Below are 12743 nucleotides of genomic sequence, written 5' to 3'. Positions count from 1 at the left end.
AATCACACCAAAAAGGAAAAGAAGTAGAAAGTAAGACTTAACCAAGAATGTCAGTTACCATAAAACTGTTCTGCAAAACTGATAACCATTATATACATATAAAATTAGGAAATAAGGAATCAGGGACTTAGAGCAATTAAACATGCTCTTAGGTATCTGCTTGAGTCTCTGGAATTCCCAGCTGACTGAATAAATCTGTCTTAAGTTTAGGGTAGTTACAAGTTTTTCTCTTTAATAATATATCCTTTATCCGGACTGACAGGGAGCCACTTGACCCTCTTCAGCATTACAGCCCAGATACATAGGATTGCTCCTTCTTCATGCAGAAGCAGGCATTCTCATATCTCGCTAATGAAACAGAGGACAGAAAGCTTAGGCGAAAAGAACATTGGCATGTTAGTCTCAAAGCATATTTCCTAATTTTGCCTACTCCTGTAATAAGAATTAAAACTCTTACCCATTGTCAATTTTTATCCAAGAATCAGATGTTCTATTTCTCTATCACTTCCTTTAGTTCAAAAAAAAAAAAAAATGAATGTAGAATGCATTTGTATTCCTTTGTTCTTGCATTGCTCTAAAGAAACACCTGAGACTGGAAAATTTATAAAGAAAAAATGTTTAATTGGCTCATGGTTCTGCAGGTTGTACAGGTAGCATAGCAGCTTCTGCTTCTGGGGAGATATAAGGAAGCTTCCAATCATAGTACAAGGCAAGAGGGAGCCAGGTGTTTCACATGGTGGAAGCAGGAGCAAAAGAGACAGTGTGAGCTCAGAAGACAGGAAGATGAGGATATGTTTGGAACTTTGTAGAGACTGGTTTTAAATGGTAGTGACCAAAATGTTGATAGTGATATGGACAACGAAATACAAGCTGAGGAGGTCTCAGATGGAAATGAGGAACTTATTGGGGGCTAGAGAAAAGGTCATTTTTTGTTATGCCTTAGCAAACAATTACACTACATTGTGCCCCTGCCCTGTGGATCTGTGGAACTTGAATGTGGTGATTTAGGGTATCTGGTGGAAGAAATTTCTAGCAGCAAAGTATTCAAGAAGTAGTGGGTGGATCAAAAGGTCAGGAGTTCAAGATCAGCCTGGCCGGGATGGTGAAACCCTGTCTGTACTAAAAATACAAAAAAACAATTAGCTAGACATGGTGGTAGGAGCCTGTAATCCCAACTACTTGGGAGGCTGAGACAGAGAACTGCTGGAACCCAGGAGGTGGAAGATTAAGTGAGCTGAGATTGTGCCACTGCACTCCAGCCTGGGTGACAGAGCAAAACTGCGTCCCATCCACCACCACCCCACCCCCAAAAAAGTGACCTAGCTGCTTCTAACAATCTATACTGGGGTACACAAGCAAAGAAATGACCTAAAGTCAGACTGATATTTAAAGGAGAAGCAGAACTGTGAGGCAATTAAACTCTTCTTTATAAATTACCCATTTGCAGCTATATAGCCATTTGAGAATGAACTAACACAGCATCAAAAAAAATTTCCCGTGGCCAGGTGTGGCGGCTCACGCCTGTAATCCCACTACTTTGGGAGGCCAAGGCGGGCGGATTACAAGATCAAGAGATCCATACCATCCTGGCCAACATGGTGAAACTCTGTCTCTACTAAAAAAGTACAAAAATTGGCCGGGCACGGTGGCTCAAGCCTGTAATCCCAGCACTTTGGGAGGCCGAGATGGACGGATCACGAGGTCAGGAGATCGAGACCATCCTGGCTAACACGGTGAAACCCCGTCTCTACTAAGAAATACAAAAAATAGCCGGGCGAGGTGGCAGCGCCTGTAGTCCCAGCTACTCGGGAGGCTGAGGCCGGAGAATGGCGTGAACCCGGGAGGCAGAGCTTGCAGTGAGCTGAGATCCGGCCACTGCACTCCAGCCTGGGCTACAGAGCGAGACTCCGTCTCAAAAAAAAAAAAAAAAAAAAGTACAAAAATTAGCTGGGCTTGGTGGCGCACACCTGTAGTCCCAGCTACTTGAGAGGCCAAGGCAGGAGAAATGCTTGAACCCAGGAGGGGGAGGTTGCAGTGAGATGAGATCACACAACTCACAACTGCATGCCAGCCTGGCCAGTCTGGGCAACGAGAGTGAAACTCTGTCTCAAAAAAAAAAAAAAAAAAAAAAAAAAAAAAAAAAAAAAAAATCCCAAACTGCTTCATCACAAATGGACATACTTTTCCATTATTATTAGATGTTTTTCTTTGTATAGATGATTCTGACTTTTATGAATTACTTTCTATACAAGCTTACTTCATTTGTCTCTAAACTGTCAGAGTACTTAAATAATTTTCAATTTCCTAGTTTGCCAAACTTTCCCTAGGATAACTATTTTGGGTGAAAATAGTCCATGTTATCAATGTGTGATATATATATATATATATTTTTTTTTTTAAGATATTTATTATATCAGACATATTACATCAGATATAATTAAATTAGCATGTGTTTTAATGAGCATTATGTTCTATCACACTGGATATTTAATGGATTTATTTTTTTTAATTGGGGATCTGAGTGATTAGTGGTTATTAATGACTTAAAACTTTTTAAATAATTAAACATTACAATATTATGTCACTACTTTTCATTTTCCATTTCTATGTTCTAAAATAATCTCATTAGTAATTTAAATTTTAAAAATCTACATAATGTTGAAATGGTTGTTTTTGTCAGAATATAACTTTTAAACTTTTTCAAAAAATTAAAAATTTATGTCAAATATTTTAAATATTTTAACATTTCAGATTCCAAATATATAAATGTACCTTAGCTTTTCACTGTGAAACATATTGTACCAGTTTGCAAAGTCTCCCCAGTGACTTCACATTGACTTTAAAAACAAATGAATCCCACCTGTTGGGGAATTACTAACACTCTATTTGCAAATTTTATTTGTTTTATTTATTTATTTATTTTGAGACGGAGTCTTGATCTGTCACCCAGGCTGGAGTGCAGTGGCCTGATCTCGGCTCACTGCAGCCTCCGCTTCCCAAGTTCAAGTGATTCTCCTGCCTCAGCCTCCTAGAAGCTGGGATTACAGGCACACACGTTCAAGTCCTGCTGATTTTTGTATTTTTAGTAGAGACGGGATTTCATCATGTTGGCCAGACTGACCTCAAACGCCTGACCTCAGGTGATCCGCCCGCCTCAGCCTCCCAAAATGCTGGGATTACAGGTGTGAGCGACTACACCCAGCCAAATGAAATTCTTTAATAAAATTGTCTGCTTTCCAAAAGTCTTTGTTTCAAAACTCAGCTCCCTTTAAACAAATTGGATTGCATTTTACTAAAAAGAAATGGAATACAGAAATAAAAAGGCTTTGGTTTGGTATGAAACACGTAAAGCAATTATACTATATCCTCTACTTTCATATATGCTTGAAAATTTTCATATATAATTTTTTAAAATAAAAACTCAATTAAAATATATATGTGTATATATATATATAGTGTGAGTGTGTATGTGTGTAATAATAATGAAATTGAAAGATATTTGGAACTTGTCAAAGGAGATTATTAATCTTATATCAATTCTTAGATTTATCCAAGCTCACATCTTTAATTTAAAAATCTATTTAAACGAACATAAAATCAGACCCACCCCATCCACACCACTTCCCTAAATAACCTGATAAGAGCAGATATCTACTTACATGCTTTGGAGGATTGCTTAGTATTTTAGGAATAAATTTAACCAGGAGATTCGGAGAGAAATTAAATGGATGACAAGTTAACACTTTGTTAAATCTTTACTTCTTCTCACATTAAAAATGTGATTTTTATTTTTGAATATACAAAGGAGAATATGTCAGTTTTGCATATTTAGAATATCTCCTCCTAATGCAATAGTGAAAAATAAATTAAAAAAAAAATATGGGGCAAGAATCTGCCAACCCAAAGAATAAATAAAATTTAAATGTGACATTTATTTAACACTAATATGTTCAGAGTTAGAAGAATGACGGATACATATTACCAACATGGAAGACATACGTGTTTTCAATGTAAGTGTTTTAACTAAAGGAGTTATCCTTCCCATTCAATTCTCCCAGTTCTCCTTCCCTGGCAAAACTGGCCAGTGGAGATGAGGAAGCCTGGACCATAAAACATGATATACCATAAATGTTTACTTATGTCTCACACCTGAAGTAAGAAATGGTATTATTACATTGTTTGGGATGCCAAAGAGGTGTAGTCTGTGATTAGTTTGAATCTCTTACCTACTGTGTGACCCTTAAAAAGGTGGGGGAAAAGGCATGCAGGAGTATGGATACGGAGAGCAATCAACGTAAGAATCTTATGTTGTTACCATAAGTCAAATAAGACAATTGAGATTATTTTTCAAAAGGCACGTGTTAAATGAGTCATACAAAATTTAAAACATTACTTCAGGATAATAACGAAGACATTGAACTGCTGCTATAATGGTATAAAAATATGTGGCATTTGTTTTTAAGTAGTCTAAGGTGATAGACCAAAATTTTTATTTTACCTTAATTAGTGTCTTCTTCAGGAAGACCCTGGGACAAGTTAGCAACAAACAGAAACGTTTGAGAGTTCTCCTTTCCCCACTTTCACCTTATATGGTGATGTTGACCTTTCATTATAGAAAGAACTGACAAATATGTGGATTACTGAGTAAACTGCATCTGTGGAAAAACTATTTTATTAACCACCAAACTAAGTAAGTTAAACAGGCTTTGGTCCCAATTCTTCTAAATCTGACTTTCCATATTCTAATAAATCTATTGTTAAAAATTTGGAAGAGAGATCTACGCATTATTTGTCATGACAACCTGTCACAAAATGTGGACTTCATGACCCCTGCAGAGGCTTTGATGAGAAAAAAAGGGAGGCCTTTTTAGGTGTTGCCTTTCTTGTTCTCATTTTTGTTTTCTTGTTTTTACTTTCTATCCTTCCAAATATGGCTTATCACCTAGTTAGCAGTGGAATAAATACCTCCTAGAATCTTTTACTTTCTTTCAAGATTAGAAAATAATTATATGATGATATTAACATTATTGTTTTATATATCTGTTATAAGATTGCTTTTTGACATTTTCAAAATGTGTTTAGAGATTCTCTAAAATACAGTTCGCAAAGTTAATTTGCCACATAATCATGGTAAATTTCTAGTAATCTCTGGTAGCAGCAGAGAAGGGAGTTAGTAAACAAAACAATTATAGGTACTACTGTAGTTATTGCTACTTTTTGGAAAGACTGAAATACAAAAGAAAGCTGGATACTAAATCACATTGCATATAGGTGTGGTTGTTTCTTTGTTTAAGGTGACCTGATGAGCTGTACAAATCACTAAAGAGCCTTATAGAAATTCAGCTGAAATTGAAAACAAGAGCAATGACGTTTACCAGCATTTAATAAATGGCTACTACTTGCTAGTAACTATGCTATATTCTTTTTATTCATCATCCTGTTTACTCTATATCGATCTATTTTTAAAATGACAAAATAAAAATTTAGAAGGTTTAAAAACAGAGCTAAGATTAAACTACTAATGATTTATTATACTAGGATTCTACAGTTGCACTGTTGAGAAGAAACAGAGACTAAATTAAGTGAAGCCAAAAACTTAGCAGTCAGCATAGTTAAATAATTTAACTGCAAATCAGCAAGTTTTATTTCAATTTAAAAGTTCAGATATTCAAAGTCAAAAAATGTCTACTAAAAATGGAGAAAAATTGTAGAGGTGAATTCAATTGATTTAAAAGCAGCTGTGTTATAAATTTGAATGGTTTAAGAATTTGTGATAATTTCACTGACCTTGACTTTTTGCGATGCCTATGAGGAAAACATTTTATTATATACTTTGCTTTTACCTGCTTCATGAGTTTTTTTGTTTGCTTTTAGGAATCATAAAGAATTAGCTCATATTTTATATTAATGAAACAGAATTTTTAATTAAAACTGTTACACAGACTGAGCAGTGGCTCACACATGTAATTCCAGCACTTTGAGAGTGTGAGGCTGAAGGATTGCTTGAGTCCAGTAGTTTGAGACTATCCTGGACAACAAAGCAAGATCTTGTCTCAACACAAAAGAAAATAGAAAAAAAAAAAAGACAGGTGCGGTGGTGTGAACCTGTAGTTCCAGCTGCTTGGGAGGCTGAGGCAGGGAGTTTACCTTGAGTCCAAGAGTTCAAGGTTGCAGTGAGCTATGATTGCACCACTGCGACAGAGGGATACCCTGTCTGGAAACACACACAAACCAGAAAACACAAAAATTATTATATAAACATTTAACAACTTTTAATATACATTAACCGCACCAGTGCTTCTTTGGGGTGAATTCCAAAATTTGTAACCATACAAAATAGTTTGGCTGTGTCTCCACCCAAATCTCATCTTGAATTATAGTTCCCATAACCCCCATGTGATGTAGGAAGGACCTAATGGAAGGTAATTGAATCATCATGGTGGTTACCTCCATGCTGTTATTGTGATTGTGAGTTCTCATGAGATCTGATGCTTTTATAAAGAGCTTCCCTGCTTTGTTCAGCACTCATTCTCTCCCGCCACCCTGTGAAGAGGTACCTTCTGCCATGATTGTAAGGTTCCTGAGGACATCCCAGCTATGAGGAACTGTGAGTCAATTAAACCTCTTTTCTTTATAAATAACCCAATATCAGGTATTTCTTGATAGAAGCGTGAGAATGGACCAATACACTAAACAAGTACCTCAGAGAGTGAGGCACTGCTGTAAAGACCCTGAAAATGTGGAAGCAACATTGGAACTGGGTAACAGGCAGAGGTTGGAACAGTCTGGAAGGCTCAGAAGAAGACAGGAAAGTAAGATAAAGTTTGGAACTTCCTAGAGATTTGACGAATGGCTTTGACCAAAATGCTGATAACAATTTTAACAATGAAGTCCAGGCTGAGGTGATCTCAGATGTTGATGAGGAACTTGTTGGGAACGGGAATAAAGGTGATTCTTGCTATGCTTTAGCAAAGAGACTGGGCCCTGCCCTAGAGATCTGTGGAACTTTGGACTTGAGAGAGATGATTTAGGGTATCTGTTGGAAGAAATTTCTAAGTGGCAAAGCATTCAAGAGGAAACTAAGCATGAAAATTTGGAAAATTTGCAGCCTGATGATACAGTAGAGAAGAAAAACCCATTTTCTGGGGAGAAATTCAAGTCTGCTGCAGAAATTTGCATAAGTAACAAGGAGCAGAATGTTAATCACCAAGACAATGGGGAAAATATCTTCAGGGCATGAGAGACCTTCATGGCAGCCCCTCCCGTCACAGAAAAATATGAATTAATCCACCAGGTCCAGAGTACCCCCCCTGCTGTGTGAAGTCTGGGATTTGGTGCCCTGTGCCTCAGGCTACTCCAACTGTGGATAAAAGGGGCCAACATATAGCTCTGTCTGTTGCTTCAGAGGGTGTAAGCCCCAAGCCTTGGTGGCTTTCATGTGGTGTTGGGTCTGTTGGCACACAGAAATCAAGAATTGAAGTTTTTGAACCTCCGACTATGATTCAGAGGATGTATGGAAATGTCTGGATATTCAGGCAGAAGTTTGATGCAGGGGCAGAACCTTCATGGAATACCTCTCCTTGGACAGTGTGGAAGGGAAATGTGGGGTTGTAGCTGCCCCCCTCCCCACAGTCCCCACTGTGGCACTGCCTAGTGAGAAGAGGGCCACCATCCCCTATACCCCAGAATGGTAAATTCACCAACAACTTGCATCATGTATCTGAAAAAGCCACAGACACTCAATCCCAACTGTGAAAGCACTTGGGAGGGGGGCTGTACCCTGAAAAGCTACAGGAGTGGAGCTCCCCAAGGTCATGGGAGCCCACCTCTTGCATTAGCGTGATCTGGATGTGAGACATGGAGCCAAAGGAGATTATTTTGGAACTTTAAGCTTAATGATTGCCCTATTGGATTTCAGAATTTCATGGGGCATGAAGCCCCTTTGTTTTGGCCAAATTCTCTCATTTTGAATGGGTATATTTACCCAATGCCTGTATCCCCATTGTATCTAAGAAATACCTAACTTACTTTTGATTATATAGGCTCATAAGCAGAAGGGACTTGCCTTGTCTCATATGAGACTTTGGACTTGGACTTTTTGGTTAATGCTGGAATGAGTTAAGACTTTGGAGGACTGTTGGAAGGGCATGATTGTATTTTAAAACGTGAGGACATGAGATTTAGGAGGGGCAGGGGGCATAATAGTATGGTTTGGCTCTGTGTTCCCACCCAAATCTCATCTCGAATTGTAGTTCTCGTAATTCTCACGTGTCATAGAAGGGACCCGGTGAAAGGTAATTGAATCATGAGGGTGGTTATCCCCATGCTCTTCTCATGATACTGAGTGAGTTCTCATGAAATCTGATTGTTTTATAAGGTGATTTCCCCCCTTTGCTCAGCACTCAATCTCTCCTGCCACCCTGTAATGAGATGCCTTCTGCCATGATTTTAAGTTTTCTGGGGCCTCCCCAGCCATGTGGAACTGTGAGTCAATTAAACTTCTTTTCTTTATAAATTACCCAGTCTTGGGTATTTCTTCACAGTAGTGTGAGAATGAATTAGTACCTCATCTTTCAAGAGAGATGTAGTATTTCTCAAATTACATTTCACCAACACGTAAGTGAAAATGAAGTAGACCAGAATAGAAACATTGTCAAACTTCATGTACGGCAGAGGTAAGTAGTGCTTTATGAAACTTTATGTTATGGTGCCCCTGTATGCATGTGTGTGTGTATTTGTATACCAATGTAAGATTATTTCTTATTCTGGGTGATGGTAAAAACTGTTTGAGGAGTGCTACTCAATAGGTCACAGCTAATGCAAATTATTTAATCTGTTGTTAAAATAATTATAAATATCTTAAAGGTTTTAGCTAAAGATCAATGCAGTCTCTTATGAATCTGAGTGGTTTCAGAAAATATCCAATATTGATGAAATAGTAGTTGAGACTATGAAATGGTTGATATCATATGGCTGGTCCCATGGAATTCCTTTCAGCTTCTAGGCCAAAAATATTATGATATTATTCTCAGTAGCAACCACTGCTACATAAATCATAACTTTTTCAAAATAGAGGTACAAAATAATGAGTAATTGTTATATTTAATCAAAATCGAGGTAGTACGTCCAGTTTATAATTTTCTGCAGAAACGATCTTTTCTATACCTATAAATAACCAGTTGATTATCACCTAACTTTCATGCACTTCATATTTTCTTGATTTCAGTGACATAATATAAATTTATTTTAGTCCCCAAAGTGTGGATTTTTACCAGTACAGACTCTTAAAAGTGTCATTTCAAACATAATGATAACATTATTACCATAATACTATATTGTAACATAATATTATACTAGGTACATAGCTCTGAGCTATCAGCTACATTCATACTTCAAAATATTATGAAGTCAACTCAGTAAATAGAAGAGTAAATGTCAGGCGATTTCTTTTATCACCATTTCCTGCAGAGAGATGTGTAGTACCTATTTACCATTTTCTTAGTTCTTATTTTCTAAAGCAAAGAAACAACATGATTTTTTAAATATAGAGTCTAATTTATTAAAATCAACTGCAAATTTCTGTGCATTCATCTTGCTTATTAGAAAAACATGGAGATTTTGGAAATAAGGAAACGTTTATGTGGATATTTGTTCTGCTTTGCCATATAAGATTTAAGTAAAGTAGTAGACATGTTATCCGTGGCCAAGTTGAGAGGTCTGATAATCACTGCTTGGAACTTTCTATTTATATTTATAGCTAAGATTTCATCACTGAATTTTACCATTATACTACTAAAATAATAATCAGATCTCCAGAATGTGTGGACCAGAATTAAATAGGATTAGACAATTTTTGAATGAGTAGATCTGCCTCAGGGTTTCTGACATTCAGACAATTTCCTCAGGACCTTAGGATGACTTTGGGATAAATTTGTGACTCTGTCTCATATTTATAGATTTGGAGGTAATATTTACAATGGGACATTTATAATCAAACTGGAACCAGACAGGCTATCTACAATTCAGTCCAATCCTGGATTTGCTCCTATTTTTCTCTTTCATGTAAGAAGTCAAGGCATTTTCCGACATCCATTCAGCAAATATATGTATTAACATTTATTAAGAGCCTATTTACCAAGTACATGTGCGAATTCGAGTATTTCTCTTATTATCAGCAAAAACATCTAAATTATTTCGTTTTAATCTGTTCTCTGTTTCTTCCTTTTCCTATTTCCCTTTCACCTTTAGAATATTTTTTCTTTTCTTATATTTTTCCTTGACAGTGGATGGTTTTAAAGTTACTGACTTAAGCTTATGCTAATGGAGTTCATGTGAAAAGTGTGGGCATTAATCTGCTAATCTATATAACAATGTTGTGATTTCCTGTCTTGATTTTTGTTCACTCCATATAAACAATGTATATGGAAGCTACAAAAGATGACTGAGGAAATATAACATCATGATATGCCTTCCTGCTTAGATGTAATATTATTAACCATTTTCTTTCAAAAGTAAACAATTTTTCTGTAACTTATCTGCAAGGATGATGTGAAAATGTTTCAGAAACTCAACTGCTTTTTTTCTTAACAAAATGTATATATATTTTATACTTGAAAGTATTATAAATTTTGTAAACCCATAATATTAAAAATAAAATGAACATTAACAGATTCTTGTTTCTCTTTCTATATTTTTCTGTATGTGTTTTTATAGTTTAAAATATAATTTTTATTGTATTTTTATACTTAGAATTATGACAGTTAAAAGGGAAATGTGATTAAGACATCTTTGAAGTATACATCATTATTTTATTTCTATTTCCCCAACTTATACTATTTTGATGATTTCAATAACTTTCTAAGCCACATGGCCTCTCTCCCAAGCTGCACAATCTTCTACTTTACAAAGCAAACAGAAAGCAAAGGTTGAACTGGCTCAAAATTATGCAGGGAGCCAAACTGACTCCCTCCCACTAATGTTTCCCAAACTGAAAAATTCTCACTGTCCTTACCTGCCTCCTGATTCCATAGATAATGTATATCTCTTCTAAAGTTATTTTTTATTTTTTATTTTTTTGCCTCCACCTATTTTCTAGAACTTCAACCTCTCTTTTCTGGGGACTTAAAAAAAATGGTATAATGCTTTGTTAGTAACTGACCATAAACAGCATCTAAATATGTTTCATTTGTAGACCATAAACAGTATCTAAATATGTTTCATTTGTAATTATAATCTTTAGATATCTGAATGGCTTCAGTCCCTACCACTGCCTCACCTTTCCTAGTTTCTGGGTTCTGTATTTATTTCAGTTGGAGACTCCAGGTATCATTTTGTTAACAAGTTTAGCTCATGCCCATGTTCGTAACATTTTCTGTCACACTCAACGCCACCCCCACCCCCACCCCCAATCCAAGCAACTGCCCTAATTTTTCTCTTTAGCTTCAGAGTCAAGCTTTTTGAGAGTTTACTCTTATAAAATGTTTCATCTTGTTATTTCTGTACTTTATGTGTTGAACCATTTACAGTTCTGGAATGACCCAGGTTATCTCTTTTATCTTTAAGTCTAATCAGTTCTTATTCATTTTTAGAAAGATTCAGCTTGGATAAAACTACCTCAAAAAAGTCACCCCTGGCATTACAGAAGTTAGTTTAGTAAGTGTGTCTCCACTATGCTCTCATAGTACAGCCTGTAACACAGACATTTTAATTGAGTAATTATCCATGGATTTCCACTAAGGCAGGAACTGTGATTTATTCAGAATTGAATCTTCTGCATTTTGTAAACTTCCTGCTACCTAATGCACAAAACAATTATGCCAAAACAACAACTGTATTTATGTCTTGCATATATTCACCATCTTTCTCTACCCCAAGGTACAACTCAAATGATCTTTTCTCCAGACACTTGTTGGGAAAGGTGGTGGAGGATGGAAGGAGTCTGAAGTTCAGTATCTTCATTTTCTAAATGGAGGATATAAAAAGGTTGTATTTCTGTTTTCATGTATACACTCCAGGGAAGATTTGGAAGGATGCTCAACGAAATATTGATCGTCTCTGTTTTGTACTTTTCTATCTTATTTCATTTTTTCAAGAATCATGTACTATCTGTATAAAAGCACAAAAATGTAGGGAAAAAATTTTAAATGGGTGAGTTTCATAACTGTAAGTTTGCTTCAAACTATAAAATTCTATAATCTTATGAATAACAAGTCTTTCCTATTCATTTCTGCCCCTGGTAGTCTTTCTTACTCTAAATCTCTGAAGAATATGTTGTCTTTATCTTTTTTATAATACCTTTGCATTTTTACATAACTGCTTTATGTGTCTTCTGCAGAAGACTGTGGGTACATTTTCCATAGCCTAGTCTATATAGAAAGCTTCTCGGTGGCTCAAGCCTGTAATCCCAGCACTTTGGGAGGCCGAGACGTGCGGATCACAAGGTCAGGAGATCGAGACCATCCTGGCTAACACGGCGAAACCCCGTCTCTACTAAAAACACAAAAAATTAGCCGGGCGAGGTGGCGGCACCTGTGGTCCCAGCTACTCGGGAGGCTGAGGCAGGAGAATGGCGGGAACCCGGGAGGCGGAGCTTGCAGTGACCTGAGATCTGGCCACTGCACTCCAGCCTTGGCGACAGAGCGAGACTCCGTCTCAAAAAAAAAAAAAAAAAAAAAGAAAGCTTCTCTTTTCATAATAAGCTAGTTAGTTTATTTTCCTTCAATCTTAACCCAATACTAAATTAG

At 36.5% G+C, this 12743-nt stretch overlaps 1 protein-coding gene across 1 annotated transcript in view; it reads right to left on the bottom strand.

Annotated features, from left to right (window-relative positions):
- Positions 1 to 12743, bottom strand: part of LOC105486211 (N-deacetylase and N-sulfotransferase 4) — a 291093-nt gene that overhangs the window by 253821 nt on the left and 24529 nt on the right. The gene's annotated exons all lie outside the window — the stretch shown is intronic.

The sequence above is a fragment of the Macaca nemestrina genome, chromosome 3 (genome assembly GCF_043159975.1).
Source record: "Macaca nemestrina isolate mMacNem1 chromosome 3, mMacNem.hap1, whole genome shotgun sequence".
In the NCBI taxonomy this organism is placed as follows: Eukaryota; Metazoa; Chordata; class Mammalia; order Primates; family Cercopithecidae; genus Macaca; species Macaca nemestrina.
Note: the sequence above shows the minus strand (reverse complement) of the source record. Positions and strands in the feature narration are given on the sequence as shown.